Genomic DNA, 17,977 nt, shown 5'->3' on the forward strand with positions numbered 1-17,977 from the left:
ATCCTCCATAAAAAGAGACAATGCTTAGTAGACCTGATTTACACCGGTACCAATCTGTGTTTTGGGGTGGGCTCTTGGCCGTTATGTCCGACCGTCAACCTACGGACGCGGAATTGTTAGCGGGGGCGAGAAAGTTGCAGGAGAAACTGGGGGGGTCAGATCAAAAAAAGGTTCTGCTCAGTGACGTAGCAACGTTTGAACAGCATTTAGGAGTCAATATACAGGTGGTGCTGTATGCGGCGAAAGGTGGATGGGGCTTTTTTAAAACGGGGGGCCCAGTGTACCCCAAGACTTTTTTCATCCTGTTGCACGATGAGCATTACTATGGGGTTCTGGATGTGAAAAAGTTGTTTGGTGTGAAGAATTATTGTGAGTTTTGCCACATGGTGTACAGCCACGACCACTCTTGCAGGTATCGTTGCCGCCTCTGTTTGAGCGTAACGTGCTTGGACAGCATGGGCGTGCAGCTGAGGTGTCCTAGCTGTAGACTGTATTGTCGATCCAAAGAGTGTTTAGACGGACACGTCGACTGTGCATCGAAAAAACAAGTCGAATGCCTGTCTAAAACTTTGTGTGATAAGTGTCAGTCTTATGTGGACAAGCGGCACAGGTGTAAAGGGAGGCGGTGTAAGCTTGTGAAATCGAGAAAGCTTTTACCAAGTATGTGCATCTTTTACCAAGTATGTGCAAACCTGAGCATTATGTGTATAGTTCAAAACGTATTTTGTCAGGGGGAAAAGAGTCACACGATTAACCTAAACGCAAAAACCCCAGGGATAAATTACAAATCGCTACGCTCGCTCGGCAAATGTACCCCGGCAAAGCTGAATTCTTTCTAGAAGCTTTTGAGGATGCTACCAAAAGACCTTATGGCTACCTGGTGGTGGATTTAAATGCTTCCACACCAGAAGCTTATAGACTAAGAACTGGTGTTTTCCCTCCAGACTGGCTGGTGGTTTATACTTTGAAAAAAACAACAGCGGGGTATAAAAAGAGATGAACTATTGGCAGGCCCCTTTGTAACAGCTGGGGTTGCTGACCGAAAACATGTCTAGCTGTGTAAAGAGAAACCTGGTCCTTTTAAAATTACTCAGCAAATCGTCCCCGCAGCAAAGGAGGGCTAGACTATGTTCGGCCTCTGACGATTTAGAGCGGCCATCTCAGAAATAGCGCTCAAGCTCCCAACTTCCCTGGGGGTGTAATAGATTTTCTTTAACAGAGCTGCCTAGACATGACTTTTACTGGTACCGTCTTTTACTAACACAAATATGAGTGGGGACACATTCATATTGACACATTTCAATAAATACGTTTTATTAATCGCCTGGTTTAACACGACCTTTTACAGCCGCCTGTAAAAATGGACTCCATAAGGGAGTCTGAGCTGGTTCATTCTTCCATTTTGTCCTTTTGCAGATTTTCGTCTTGATATCTGTGTCTCATATCATGCATCAGCTGTTTTTGCTTATGTCTATTTACTCCCATGGGGCTACCGATGTGTAAGTTCTCAAAGGCTTCTAGAAAGGCATCGTCGAGCTGTTGAGAGATTTTCAGAAAACAAAGTAAGCACCCCACTGCTTGTTTTTAGATTTACACAACCCGCTGGTTCCTAACCCCATTACACCCCATCATCAACTGTCACTTCTTAATCATTCATTTACCTGAGCGACGTCTTTTCCATTCACCTTGTCCTCCGGTGACTCCCCCGAGCTGTGTTCGCCTTCCTCCTCCATGGGGGTGGACGACAAGAGGCCACCACGCTCATCAGGGTGTCTCACAAGCAGTTGGGTTTTGGGTTCCGGCGTATCCATCAACGGCTGGGCCAAAGGGCTCCCCTCGGTCGCTCCCTCCTCCTCCTCAGAACTGTCGCTGATGTAGCGCTTTCTCCACGGATGGTCAAAGACCCTCGGGGCTAAAACAAAGTCCGAAGTTCTCACGGGGGTGGTGAAGGACTCCATGTTTCCACGATTTCTAAAGCACGCGTTCCTGGTAAAAGATAGCCTCTTCTGCCCCGGCGCTGGGACTTATGGGGTGATGGTGCTGCACTCTGATTGGCAGAGGGCACTGGGAGGACTTTTTAAAGGGGTCACACGACCCTCTTCTGGGCTGGTCACCCCGCCCTGGAACACCCCCGATAGGTCAAATCTGCTCTCGGGGCGGTCCTATGCGACCGAAACCCATCACGATTGGTAGAGGGCGCTGGGAGGAGTTCTTAGAGAGGTCACATTATCCACTTCCGGATTGGTCACCCCGCCCCAGGACACCCCCGATTGGTCAAATCTGCTCTCGGGGCAGTCTTATGTGGCTGACACCCCTCCTGATTGGTAGAGGGAAGTGGGAGGAGTTCTTAGAGGGGTCACATGACACACTTTGCTTCCGGTCATGTGTCCGCCTTGAACCCAGAAGTAATACCCCCCATGGGTGGGACTTCAGGTGACAGGTGGTCGGGGCTTAAGGGGTCAAGAGGTGGGGTTTAAGGGGCCAAGGGGAGGTGTTACGGTTTGATTGACGGTAGGGTCCTTATACTACTTTCGTTTTCCATACTATCGAATCCCACCCTGCCAGCATGCCCACTAACAGAAGGGGCCCACAAATTCCACCATCTCCCTAGCATCCAGCGGGCACCACCAACACAGCTCTGTGTCAAGGCATCACCCATCCTCCGTGGCCTGCCATGCCCCTGCTAGTCCAGTCCAAACAATGCACCTGGAGGGTGATGGTCTTAGACGCACAACTCTTAGTCCTGATGTGCAACTGCCCTCTGCTCTGCCCCTCTCCGCTGAGCTCTGCTGCTGCATCCCACTCTGCTCGGCTCTGCAGCACCCTTGGCAACTCTAGACCTGCGCAGGGGACAGATCATCTTGCCGAACTGCCTGGTATTTTTTATGATGAGAACGAACCTCAGGACCGTTGCCCTCAAACCCAAGTCACACATATGCCTGATCAGGCTATAATCAATCCAGTCTCAGTTCCACCCGCGTCATTCGCCTTTCTCTCTTGAGTGGAAGAGTTTGTTCCTGTAATTGAAGATTTGTGGTCCATAGATTAAATATGGAGTTAAATTAACTGCAGATAATTTAAATCACCCACTTACATTTTCTGGTCCTCTGAATATCCCGACAGAAACCCGGAGCGGATAGGAATGGCTTTTGCTACATTTCATCCCAGGGTTTATCAGTTTTATTGGTTTTAGACTGTTTGGCATTTTCCTGCCATTAATCAAGTTCCTCTGAAACCCACTGCTCTGCAGATCCATTCATAATGCTCCATGGATGGATACACAGGCGGCATCACACTCGTTAGCCACCCACTTACCTGTGGCAGTTGGAAATGGGGCCCATGACCCTGAGCTCCGGAAATGCAGCCCTTGAGGAGGGAAAGGAGCAACTCCTCCGCTATTCAGAGGAAAACAATAGAATCTAATAGATACTTAATCTGGTCTGATGTGCTTTGTGCAACAGAGGACAGCAGTGCATGTCCATACACAGTCCCCTGGAGATGTAGGGCTGGGGATCATTGCTTGACACGGCTGACTATGAATGGATTGCAATTAGGACTGGGTGGATTATGGTCTTGTTACCAGATGTGCCCATTACTTTGGGGTATGCTCATTTATTCGGGTTACTCTTCTGGGGAAGGGGATTCTGTAATTCTATCAGTGTACTGTTTGTGTCATTTGTGTTTTTATATGGAGCTCTACTTCTCCCTTCTGCAAGTCCCCTCCCAATGGAGCTATCCTGCAGGACCTAGGTTCCCCAGGGCTGGGTTTCTCCAGCCCCAGAACCGGATGAACACACCCACACCCCACATACATTAACAAAGCAAGTCTGAGCGGACCGGGTCAATCAGCACTGTCAAGCTGACCCCTTATATGTCTCTGGACTCACTGGGCTGGAGGAAGCAGCACTTTCAAGCTGTCCCCCCTTATATGCCCCTGGGCTCCATGGACTGGGTCAAGCAGCACTTTCAAGCTGTTACCCTTATGTGTCCCAGATTCAGCACGTCCCTATCCCCACTCTCACATCACAATTGTACTGGCAGTAACCTACATGATGAGCAAACCCCACAGTATTTTGGGCATTGCAGGGTGTGACGGGTTGGATCACAGAAACCCCCTTGGGAGCTGCCACCTAATATACCAAGACTACCCCTGCTCCTGTTTTCCCTGCCAGCTCAGGACTCCAGCCCCCTGTCTTGCTGAGCCAGACACTCCCGTCTGCTCCAACACAGACCCAGGGTCTGAATCACTTGTCCCAGAGCTGCAAGTTTACCTGAAAACAGCTCACAGAAGTGTGCTTGTCTTTAGCACTCAGATGCCCAACTCCCAATGGGGTCTAAACCCAGATAAATCCGTTTTACCCTGCATAAGGCTTATGCCGGGCAAACTCATAAATTGTTCGCCCTCTATAACACTGATAGAGAGAGATGCACAGTTGTTTGCTCCCCCAGGTATTAATACATACTCTGAGTAAATTACTAAATACAAAGTGATTTTATTAAATACAGAAAATAGGATTTAAGTGGTTCCAAGTAGTAACAGACAGAACAAAGTAAGTCACCAAGCAAAATAAAAGAAAATGCGCAAATCTATGTCTAATCAAACTGAATACAGATAATCTCACCCTCAGAGATGCTTCAGTAAGTTTTTCTCAGACTGGACACCTTCCAGGCCTGGGCACAATTCTTTCTCCTGGTACAGCTCTTGTTGCAGCTCAGGTGATAGCTAGGGGATTCTTCATGATGGCTCCTCTCCCCTCTGTTCTCTTCCCCCCCTTTATATATCTTTTGCATAAGGTGGGAACCCTTTGTCCCTCTGGGTTTCCACCCCCGCTCACTGGAAAAGCATCAGGTTAAAGGTGGATTCCAGTTCAGGTGACATGATCACATGTCACTGCAAGACTTCATTGCCCACTTGCCAGCACACACATATACAGGAAGACTAACAGGTAAACACAGCCATCTACAGACAATGGTCCTTGTTAATGGGAGTCGTCAAGATTCCAAACAATCATTAATGGCCCATACTTTACATAATTACAATAGGCCCTCAGAGTTATGTTTTATATTTCTAGTTTTAGATACAAGAGTGGTACATTTCTACAAATAGGATGATCACACTCAGTAGATTATGAGCTTTGTAATGATACCTTACAAGAGACCTTTTGCACAAAGCATATCCCAATTACATTATATTCACTTATTATCATGTTTTTATAAAACCATATAGACTGCACAACGTCACACAGGGATCTTTAGCTTAGGTAAAAGAAGCGTTGCTGCAGAGTGAATGGGGGAAGCTAAAAACACAAACGAGTAAAGTTCAGCAAGAGAGAGGGAAGCAACTGTCAAAGTTAGACTCAGGACTCCTAGTTTGTCAGACCACTCTGTTTTATTAGCACAGCGCTCTGCTAATACATTCAGATAATGTGAGCCTCCATGCAAGATTCAAACAGTCTTATTTATACAGATAAAAGGGTGCGAACTAAACAAAGGGACAGAGAGAGCAAAATTGTAAAATATGCCTGGGGCACAATCTGCATAACCTGCTTCCTTGTTAACTCTTATCAATCTAAGACTAATGCTTCACCAATTGCCCTTAAGTGGCAAGTTAAGCAGTTAATGTCTGCTTTCCTGCCCCCCTGGCTTGCAGCATTTCTCATTTCTACTTAAAGGTACATACAGCATTCTTTAATTCATTCTATTTCTTTAATATAATTCATTTCACTTTCACAATCCCTCCTTTTGGTCAAGCTTACGCAAAGACCAACAATTACTGGGTTCCACATATTAGTAGTTCTTTATCTCTTGGTTCATCAGTGATATTTAACATCATCATATTAGCACTCTGTTTTGGGGCATTCACCTGGGTGGCATACCTTACACAATTCTGGATACAACAGGAGATTAACTGAAAACATACAAAAATCATTAGGATTCCACACAGGATAGTCAGGGCTCCCTGAAACAACCAGTTTCCTATGCCAGAGAAATTGAACAGGTTACTTAGCCACTTCCATAAAGAACTTGGCTCTTCATGGGGAAGATATGCAACTTGTTCTAAGTGACTAGCGCGATCTATTACCTCATTGGTGTCGTCAGGTATGAACACACAACATTCTTTTCCAATGAGAGCACAGGTCCCTCCTTTGGCTGCCAGCACTATGTCCAATGCCTGACGGTTTTGGAGGGCCATCTGTCGGATCGCCCCTGTTTCTTTGGCCAGGGTCTTTAAACTCTCTCCGGTTTCATTTGCCATTATTTCAACTACTGCTTGTAACCTCAGGAGCCTTTTTGCATGGTGTTGAAAGATTGTATTGTTTTCACTAAGGTTACTGTAGGGGGAACATGAAATTGATTTTTTTTCTGTTTGATCCTCAGGTCAAGAAAAAAATTCATATCCCCATACCCGGCCCGCCCCTTTTTAGTTTTATTCGAATAATCCCATACACCATTGGCCACAGTATGCTGAAGGCAATGGCTTTTTCCCAGATCCAGCCCTGTCCATTACACACTCAACACCAATGACCTTTTCCCTCCATCACACTTATCCATTTAGATACATTTATTCCCACTGCTTCCCAAGTGTCATTATTGTTCCATGTTTTGTTAAACGGACGAGGTCCTCCAGTGAGGTCTGGGGAATTGAGTGGGATTGCCAGGACAGGAACACCAGCTTGAGAGGGGGCTGGGATGTGGCTGCAGACCCAGCAATTAGAAATATTAAGAGTCTGAGCTATCCACACTTGCTGCTGGATAAAAGAATTGTCATTGTGGACTCCCCAGACCTTAAGACACCAGCAGCCGAGGAACAGGCGCCACCAGAGGCTCATGTTGGAGGCAAGGCCCTTCCGGTTCTGACAACCTCAACGGAGGGAACCGCAGTCACGGTTTTACATCCACCAGGCAGCAGGCGCTAGGCTCACTACTGCTTCTTTTTGGGCCTTGCTTTAGGTCCTCGTCTGCTTCTGGCAACCCTTACGAGAGCATAGATGGTAAGTGTAGTAAGTGAAGGCAACATGGTAAAGGCCTAATGAAGGCCCAGTATGAAGCCTGAACCAAACTAAAGTAATGGTCAAGGCTTTGCTAGCATAGAAAGCAAAGGTAAGCTGTGAGCAAAAGGCAGGCCCTGCTCACAGAAGTTGGCAAGGAAAGGGCTGATGTTGCAGAAATATATATTCATTTAGCATAGTTATAGTATAAACATGGTACCAAGACATACCATACGGGAACATTCCACAGATAACAGGGAACAGACCGACCCATCCCAATGACAGGGGCAAAAGGGTAAAATGATGGATAGAGATGTTTTGATCGAACCAACAGGTACAAGGTGCGAGGCGGCCCCTTACTGCATAGAGGGGTTGTGCCTTGCTACGTAGAGGGGTTGCACCTCAATACGTCAGGAGTGATGTGTAACTTGTTTGTACCTGTGTATAAGAATGTGTCCCTGGGGTGGTGTCTTTGTCCGGCCACGGGGGCAGTGGAAAGTCCCGCCACTGAGCCGGGTCCTTGCCAAGAGACATCTATTAGTAGTATGCCCGGTAGACTAAGTAATCTACGGGGAACTGCAATTGTGTCCGAGATCGCAATAAACCTGGCCGAGGTGCCTTTGTATCTTAGTAGACTCTGTGGTTATTGGGGATTCTCGTCGGGTCTGCTGTGTCAGCTATCTGCGCAGAGCTGGGGCAGCACACAGAGGGAACACACGCACGCAGCCGAGTGATATCAACAGGAGAAAGCAGAAGCACCACACCGGTAGCCTCTGACAACAGTAAGGTATTGCAGGCTGTTCCTCTACGTCTTCTTCTGGAGTCAAAATTGACTCTGCGTGGTCCTGAGGTGATTGGTTTGCTGGGGGGTGCCTTCTTACACTGCGAAGCATGTATCCACGCTGTGATGCCAGACAGTTTAACAGCCATCTGGATAGTAAGCAGTACCTGATGATTCTTTGATGTCCTTTAAGTCTCTTTACTTCTTCTTCCTTGACTCTGGCTATAACAATGGCCTTCACACCTTATCTTTTCCTGATGCATACATTCCTCATTCACACAGATTGAGAATACAAACAGTAGTATTTTATATGGAGCAAAAAGGCATTGCAAATTAAACCTTGCTAAGTTTTACAATCAATAACCAAGACAATTTACATTGAGACCCAGGCCTTCAATGTTCCTCTAATCTACTTAACATAGACACACTAGAGAATCCTGTTTCTTACTTACTAAACCTTAAAACAAAGAAATGTATATTTAACTAGAGGCCTACTCTGTAATACATATAGGAAACCATAGTAGACATTATAACTTATTCTAAAACAAAAGGGTGACCATAATCAGTCATAAGGATTGTTCTGGTCTGTCATTCCTGTCTGCTATTCAAAAAGGGTGGCTGACAGGGATGAAATCAAATCATACATTAATTCTTATGGGACATTATAAAATCCTGCTCCTACATATCCCCCTTTTGACACTAAGATTATTAATCGCCAGTGTCACTTCTTATTTAGTCCACGTAATAGAAAATACTGGGAGGTGATTTGGGCCTGTGGCTCTAGCTTTGCATACATTTGTTTTATCCAACAGCACATTTCAAACGTTACAATTAAACCCACATACAATTTAAAACCAAAACCAATTAGGGTTAGTAACATTAGTACGCCAGTAGTTGTGGGAGACCATTCAGAAAATGTTATACCAATGGTAAGCTGTTATGTCTTTCTGCAGTGGCAATTCTTAACATGTTGCCATTTGCATGTATAATATGAATGGTTCGGTTTCCCACGTTGCCCTTTTGTTTGTTTTAGGAACTGTGTTACCTTTTTACCTTTTGTAAACACAGTACTTACATTACATTTACATTTGTCTATTGGAAGGTTGCTAACACTTCCATTCTTTTAAAACACTTTTCCCTCCAAGAATTAACACATACACATAGCCCATTATACAGTACTTTGGTCTCATTATTCATTTTATCCCACACACAGGATCCTAGTGAGATGTCTTTACTACAGGGCTTTGGAGCAACAGGCATGGATAAGCATACCCACTTTTATTTGTTTCTTATTAGGTTGTCCTGTAGCTGATATTAGCTTTTTTTGAAAGACAAAAATAACATTTTTCTACCCCTTTTGGGGTGGCATTCATTATTGCTTAAAATATTCCTTTCTTTTACAAATACCCTTGCTGATTGCAGGCAAAACAAGAGGAATTACCTCCATATTTTCCTGTGTTTTTGTTTTATAGGCAGGTCAGGTTTTAATGGCTTCTATCTTTTAAGGGTTATGGGGAAATATCCCACTGTTCAGTCATTAAATCCATGAGGTGGTGTACCTCAGTTTTTTCTTTACAGCAGACCAAGTTTACAATGTCTTTCCTGCTGTGTTAAGCTTTAAGTTTGTTCACAGGTAACAGCTGAAAAGCATCATTATCATAAAGGATTTTTCCAAAAATCATACACACTATACATTGTTACAGGGGTACTTATTAACATTAAATTTAATTAAAGGTATCTTGTTATACCGTGCCATTTATTTAGACAATTTGTTTGCTGACCAGGTATGTTCTTTATCTGCAACTTCTTTGTGCTGGCAGTTCTCTCACTTCCTTTATCAGTTAGGTAATTTGCATCAACACAGGCTTGGCTTTTGGATGTAAAGCCATCAGCAGAGCTCAGAGACTCTGTCTTAAAAGGAACACAATTAACTTTTACCAGAGTTTCGATTACTTTTAACTTTTGCTTCCAAAACACACAGAGATCTGAAAAAGAAAACACAATCTATTGTGGCTCCTTTGGAGCCCTAATAGGATTTTAATTAAGTAGCATGTTTTGTTTGCATTTCTTTTACCCCCCCCCCCCCATAATATACACTGCAGATGTCTACACATTCTTTCTATACTTTAACTTTTAAAACATTAGCCATATTAATTTTTACATAAGGTGTAACTGTTTCTTTTGTTCTTACAGAGTTTTATGTACCCTTATCAAAGTGACAGTCTGATTACACAGAGCCATTTTAAGGCTCAGTGTTTTTAACATTGCTTCTTTTTGTTTTGTGCACCTCACCTCTGCTTTTGCTTCGGAGGGGCACTGTCTTTATTCTTTTACTACAGCTTTCATCTGCTATTTTGTTACAAAAACAAACAAAAAGAATCCAGAATTTCTCCCTATTCTTCTGATTTTGACTGCCCTGCTGCAGTCATGACTTGGTCTTTATTTGAAAACATTTACATTTTGTAAAGAATCAACTGGATACTCTCATAAGAAACCAACCTTCCACACAAACTTCCTCATGGATAGACTTTACAAAAACTAGACAAGCCATTTACAAGACAAACTTTGCCTCTCTACAAAGGAAAAAGGACACTAAACTATCTAAACTGCTACATGCCACAAGCAGCCACAACAGTAGTTCCCTTAACCCACCCAGCAATATTGTTAATCTTTCCAGCTATACTCTTAGCCCAGCAGAAGAGTCTGTCCTATCTTGGGGCCTCTCCTTTTGTCCCTCCAGACCCATGAATATGATACAGTTCTGCGGTGACCTAGAATCCTACTTTCGACGTCTCCGACTCAAAGAATATTTCCAACATACCTCTGAACAGCATACTAACCCACAGAATCCCCCCTACCAGCACTACAAAAAAAAAAAGGATTCTGCGTGGACTCCTCCGGACGGTCGAAACAACAGACTGGATTTCTACATAGATTGCTTCCGTCAACGTGCAAAGGCTGAAATTGTGGAAAAGCAACATCACTTGCCACATAACCTCAGCAATGCTGAACACAACGCCATCTACAGCCTCAGAAACAACCCTGACATCATAATCAAAAAGGCTGACAAAGGAGGTGCTGTCGTCATCATGAATAAATTGGAATATGACCAAGAGGCTGCTAGACAGCTCTCTAACACTACATTCTACAGGCCATTATCCTCTGATCCCACTGAGGATTACCTAAAGAAACTACACCATCTGCTAAAAAAACTCCCTGACAAAGCACAGGAACAAATCTGTACAGACACATGCCTAGAACCCCGACCAGGGGTATTCTATTTGCTACCCAAGATCCATAAACCTGGAAATCCTGGACGCCCCATCATCTCAGGCATTGGCACCCTAACATCAGGCTTGTCTGGTTATGTAGACTCTCTCCTCAGACCCTACGCTACCAGCACTCCCAGCTATCTTCGAGACACCACTGACTTCCTGAGGAAACTACAATCCATCGGTGATCTTCCAGAAAACACCATCCTGGCCACTATGGAAGTAGAAGCCCTCTACACCAATATTCCACACAAAGATGGACTACAAGCTATCAGGAACAGTATCCCCGATAATGTCACAGCTAACCTGGTGGCTGAACTTTGTGATTTTGTCCTCACCCACAACTATTTCACATTTGGGGACAATATATACCTTCAAGTCAGCGGCACTGCTATGGGTACTCGCATGGCCCCACAATATGCCAACATTTTTATGGCTGACTTAGAACAACGCTTCCTTAGCTCTCGTCCCCTAATGCCCCTACTCTACTTGCGCTACACTGATGACATCTTCATCATCTGGACTCATGGAAAAGAAGCCCTTGAGGAATTTCACCATGATTTCAATAATTTCCATCCCACCATCAACCTCAACCTAGATCAATCCACACAAGCGGTCCATTTCCTGGACACTACTGTGCTAATAAGCGATGGTCACATAAATACCACCCTATACCGGAAACCTACTGACCGCTACACTTACCTACATGCCTCCAGCTTCCATCCAGGACACACCACACGATCCATTGTCTACAGCCAAGCTCTAAGTTATAACCGCATTTGCTCCAATCCCTCAGATAGAGACAAGCACCTACAAGATCTCTATCAAGCATTCTTAAAATTACAATACCCACCTGCTGAAGTGAAAAAACAGATTGACAGAGCCAGACGAGTACCCAGAAGTCACCTCCTAGAAGACAGGCCCAACAAAGAAAATAACAGAACACCACTAGCTGTCACCTTCAGCCCCCAACTAAAACCTCTCCAGCGCATCATCAGAGATCTACAACCTATCCTGAAAGATGATCCTTTACTCTTACAGATCTTGGGAGACAGACCTGTCCTCGCTTACAGACAACCCCCCAACCTAAAGCAAATACTCACCAGCATCCACACATCACTGAACAAAACCACTGACCCAGGAACCTGTCCTTGTAACAAACCCCGATGCCAACTCTGTCCACATATCTATTCAAGTGACATCATCATAGGACCTAATCACATCAGCCATACCATCAGGGGCTCGTTCACCTGCACATCTACCAATGTGATATATGCCATCATGTGCCAGCAATGCCCCTCTGCCATGTACATTGGCCAAACCGGACAGTCTCTCCGCAAAAGAATAAATGGACACAAATCTGACATCAGGAATCATAATACTCAAAAAACAGTGGGAGAACACTTTAACCTGTCTGGTCATTCAATGACAGACCTGTGGGTGGCTATATTACAACAGAAAAACTTCAAAAACAGACTCCAACGAGAGACTGCTGAGCTGGAATTGATATGCAAACTAGACACAATCAACTCAGGATTGCATAAGGACTGGGAATGGCTGAGCCATTACAAACATTGAATCTATCTCCCCTTGTAAGTATTCTCACACTTCTTATCAAACTGTCTGTACTGGGCTATCTTGATTATCACTTCAAAAGTTTTTTTTCTCTTACTTAATTGGCCTCTCAGAGTTGGTAAGACAACTCCCACCTGTTCATGCTCTCTGTATGTGTGTACATATATCTCCTCAATATTTATTCCACTCTGTATGCATCCGAAGAAGTGGGCTGTAGTCCACGAAAGCTTATGCTCTAATAAATTTGTTAGTCTCTAAGGTGCCACAAGTACTCCTGTTCTTTTTGTAAAGAATCAAGTTACCCCTTAAGGGTTAACTACCAAATCCCAAAGCCAACCAACACTGATTACCTGTGCTGGCAAAAAGGTCTGTCAGTTTTGCAACTTTGAATTAAAGAGTCAAATGGATTTTAGTAGCATTATAAACAAAACAAAACCAATTTATCTTAAACCTACAAAACAGGAGTTTTACAAACCTCACATATTTCCACAGACAGACAGATAACATACACATTTTCTTTTCCTTAACATCCCTTTTACTCTGCTTTGTTTTTACATAGCTGTACATAGATTACATTACCTTTATACATTTGGGGCAGTTAAGTTCCAATAGAAAACCCCCTATGTTCTTTTAGCAAATTTGACTAAATTGTTTATAGTCAAATGATTTTAATTAGATAGTCTCTTTACCTGGATTATTTACAGACATTCTTTTGGAAAAGGGCCCATTTTTCCTTTAGAATGGCTGCAAAGAAACCAAGAATTATTTTAACAAGGTTCTTAACATTTTTACAAGGTTTAACTGCTTAATTCTCTCCAGCCTCTGTAGAGTTAACTTTTCACTCTCTTTCCTTAAATCACTTGTTTATCTCCCAAAATGACACCTTTATCAACTCAGATTTTACCTAAGTATTGTTCCAGGGGTTCTTACTTGCACTTACTCCTGACACTATGCCCTTAGGGCTTCCAACCTGGGTTTTTTTTTCAGTTTCTTTATCTGTTGCTTGCCTGCTTGTCTGGGCCCGATCCTGCTTTTTCCAATGAACCATTTTTGTGAGTGATATTGTGGTCATCTCACAATTTTGAAAGAAATGTTTAAGGAAAGGGACCAGAAAGGGTGGCGGCTAGTTGAGGAGCCCACCCTCCTTAAAGAATCAGTTTCTGAGGCAGACAATGAAGGGGAACAGAACAAGGGGCTTTTTATCCTTTTTACAATGAGATGGGAGTATGGAGGGGGTTGGGATCAATTCAGGGTTGTTTTTTTTGTTCAGAGAACGGGGTAAAGGGGAGCGCTCAGTTTGGTGGTGGGAGAGGAAGCTTTTAATAAAGCTTTTAACTTATTATTTGAATATATTTGAGAGAGGCGAGTTTTGATTTTGTCTACCTACGATTTGCCTCTTCCCACCACTGCATGAAACAATTAACCTCTCCTTTAGCCAATTTAGTTTTAAGTTAGCCGAGTTTGTCTTTTAAGACGTCCACTCAGTCTTTGTTCCAAGATTTTAACAGTGGCCACTGAGTTTTGGGATCTCCCTGAGTTAGCCTAGACCATTTTTCCAGAAATTTACAGGAGTCCGGACCCTTCCTAAAACTGAGCTGGCGTTCCTTTAGAGACTTAGACGTCTGGTTACCTATACAGGAGAACTTTACACACACCAATCATACAAGAAGGAAATTCGGGTTCGTCAGAGCGATGCTGGTGCAACACACAAAAGGAGCCCACAGGCTACTGCCTCAATCACCCTTGCTTTCATACCAAGGGTTTTACCCAAGGTGCAGTGCGGCTGCAATTGTGCAGATTTCACTCACTCAGACCGCGGGGACAGGAACCCCTTGGTCGGCCGATCCCCGGATGGAGATGGCACCCAGACTCAAACACTCCACAGGAGGACGGATAGACACAGAGACAGGACAGTCCTCAGTCCGGACAAAACACAGAAATAATTACCTGACCAGATTCCTGATGTCAGATCCTGGGATCCCTACCAGAACAGAGTGGGAACCAACAGGTTCAATGGCGTAGACCTCACTGTGGTCGTGCGCCCTTCCGTTCAGGAGGAGGACCGCTCGGGCCAAATGCCCAGGTGCCGGCTACCACGGTCATCCTACAAAAACAGTCAGGAATCACACAGCCCCAGTGAAGACAGTTGCCACCTCGGTGGAACCTCCAAATTGTCAAAGTTAGAATCAGGACTCACAATTTTGTCAAGACCACTCTGTTTATTAGCACAGCACTCTGCTAATACATTCAGATAACGTGAGCCCCATAAAAGACCCAAACAATCTTATTTATACAGGTAAAAGGGAACAAACTAAACAAAGGGACAAAGAGAGTAAAATAGTAAAAAATACCTGAGGCACAATATGCATATCCTGCTTCCCTACTAACTCTTATCGATCTAAGGCTAATGCTTCACCAATCGACCTTAAGTACAGCACTTATTCTACCTTAATGTCTGCCTTCCTGGCACCTGGATTGCGACATTTCTCACTTCTACTTAAAGGCACATACAGCATTCTTTAATTCATTATATTTCTTTAATATAATTCATTTCACTTTCACATATACTTAGTGAAAATTACAAATGCTTCAGTTTTCTTATGGAACTGACTTCAAACCTCCCTGAACATGGAACATTTCATAGGGCAAAACTACCTAGTTGTTTGGCAATCAGGGATTGCTGTGGATTTGCCATTTTTTAATTTTTTTAATACCTCATGTTGGCATGTGTGCCTGTTTTACACTTATATGTTTTCCTTTCTAGTCTGCCCACTGAGTCTGAATTATGAACAAATGACCTCCTGCTTTATTTTCTATTCTGTGCTTGGCTGTGGCATGCCCAAAAGGTATCCATATAGCAATTGGGATGTTGCACTGTGATTTGCAGTTTATATCAGCAGTTCTCAATGCACAGCAACCCTCTTCTGACAACAAAAATTATTACATGACCCGGGGTGGGGGGGAGCAAAGCCCAAGTCCCACCACCCGAGGTGGGAGGGCCAAAGCTCCGCCACCCAGGACTGAAGCCGAAGTCTGAGCCCTGCTGCCCCAGGAAATGGGGCTCAGGCTTTGGCTTCAGCCCTGGGCTCCAGCAGGTCTAAAGCCAGCCCTGGCAACCCCATTAAAATGGGGACCTGACCCACTTTGGGGTCCCGAACCACTGTTTGAGAACCACTTCACTGTATCTAACACAGTATATTCTCCACAAGCAACGCCTGTGGCTGAATTCTTAAGACCATGACTTGCAGATAAGTGGAAGCTGTGTGTGGACACATTAGTCCTGTGTTTTTTTTATTCTACTCCCTGCACCAGCGGTTATTACTAACACTGCTGTTTTGAAGACACTGAAAAAGAGAGACTTTTAAGGTAGCTTACTGCAACTAATTAATTTGTATCTAATTTTAGTAGAAAAAGATCATTGTATTTGCCTTGACTTCAAACCACATTAAATATACACATTTGAAAATGTCAATAGCCATTTAGCAATGTCTGTTTCAGATGAAAATCAATAGCATGCTATTAGGCTCATCATACTGCTCAGCCTCTTATACATCATTAAAATGTATTTTAAAAGCTTTTAACATAAATGGAAGTTGGGAAAAATGAGACATTCTGAGGATGTGCAGCATACTTAAAAGGCAATAAAGAATCAAATGGGAAACTTTAGAGGGATTTGGAAAGAATGTCCAGCAAAGTATTCACTGGGTGTGTAGAAAACCTTATCAAATGAACAAAAATGGACTGTGTGAGGGAAGCAGCGTGTCAGCGGAGTTGAGCCAACTGCTGAGGAAAACAAAGTAATAAAACATTTTAAAAGATACTTTTACAAATGGGCTTGTGGCTCTTGTCATCTTCCCTTTGTTTGATCTATAATATCACTGCTCCACAATGATAAGTAATGTATCTAAAAATATCATTCACATTTTATTTTCCTTCCAGAGAAGAATCACATTAAGTCCTAAAAGCAAGTTTAAAAATTAATATTTCTGAGCTTCTTCCTGGTGACCACCATCTTGCTGAAAAGTGACATCATTTGTGATAATCTAGGGGCCAAATTCAGACAGTGTAAATTGCTTCTTCTGTCTGAAATAGCACATAAATAATCAGAACTTTGTGATTTAACATTTAAACAAAATATAAAAAATTGAAAAAATAAAATTCTCTTTCTGCTACAGAGAATGGGATGGCAACAATTGTTTTTAAAAAAGCAAAATTTCCTTGTGAGCTAAACTATTGTGCATATGGCCAGGATCTATGTATTCTCCTTACTTATTCTGATCTCTTGTCTGGACATACCACCCTTAATGTGGTTGAGATAACTTTTTTCAAATTCATCATATTTTAAACAAAACATTATGGACCAACATCAGTTGTGGTGTAAGCAAGGTGTAACTCCATTTACTTCAGTAGAGTTACTATACTAAGGTTAGGAGTACTTGTGGCACCTTAGAGACTAACAAATTTATTAGAGCATAAGCTTTCGTGAACTACAGCCACGATGCATCTGAAGAAGTGGGCTGTAGTCCACGAAAGCTTATGCTCTAATAAATGTGTTAGTCTCTAAGGTGCCACAAGTACTCCTGTTCTTTTTGTGGATACAGACTAACACGGCTGCTACTCTGAAACCTATACTAAGGTTAACATTTTCTCCTTAACTATAGGAGGAAGGATGAAGATTACATTCAGGGTAATTTTTTTGAAGAATTATCTGCCTTAGAATGGGATTTATACATCAAAAACAGTCTCCAAAGAACCATCTGCATCTAATCCTGAGTTCTGAGCTGGGGTACAAAACAAGAACTTCCTAGGATACCAAAATCTGTATGTTAAAATATGTGGTGGTTACAGTCATGTTCAGGTAGGCACCAAAATATATAAATGGAATTTTCAACTACAGATATTGTTTTTACAGAGTCCTTGTGCAGACAAAACTTCTTTGCTAGTTTAAGGAATAAATAAGGAGTTCAAGATTTGCTGCAGAAATTGGGCATCTCATGATAGTAACTGATAGTCAATAACTTTTTTCCCATTGACTTAGTTGATACTTATTAAAACAATCCTTGAAATTTTGCACTTTGTCATATCTCAGGGGGGAAAATCCTACCCAGTTTTGTGAGTAAGAAATAGGAAAAACTGTTTTCCTTGCTATAGACTAGTTAGGCAGATAAATAGAAAAATGATTCACAAACAATTTGGGTGCTTCAACCATACTCACCACCCTTTTTATTTGCTTTTTCTGAACATTTATGCAAACAGTTTTATTTGTAAGATTCTTGAAAAGCGAATTTCAGGTTCATGGTCAACATTAATTTAGCCTGTAAGCCTCTGATCCCGCAACTGGATCTGCACCAATCAGGACC

The sequence above is a fragment of the Chrysemys picta genome, chromosome 1, assembly GCF_011386835.1.
Source record: "Chrysemys picta bellii isolate R12L10 chromosome 1, ASM1138683v2, whole genome shotgun sequence".
NCBI classification, from domain to species: domain Eukaryota; kingdom Metazoa; phylum Chordata; order Testudines; family Emydidae; genus Chrysemys; species Chrysemys picta.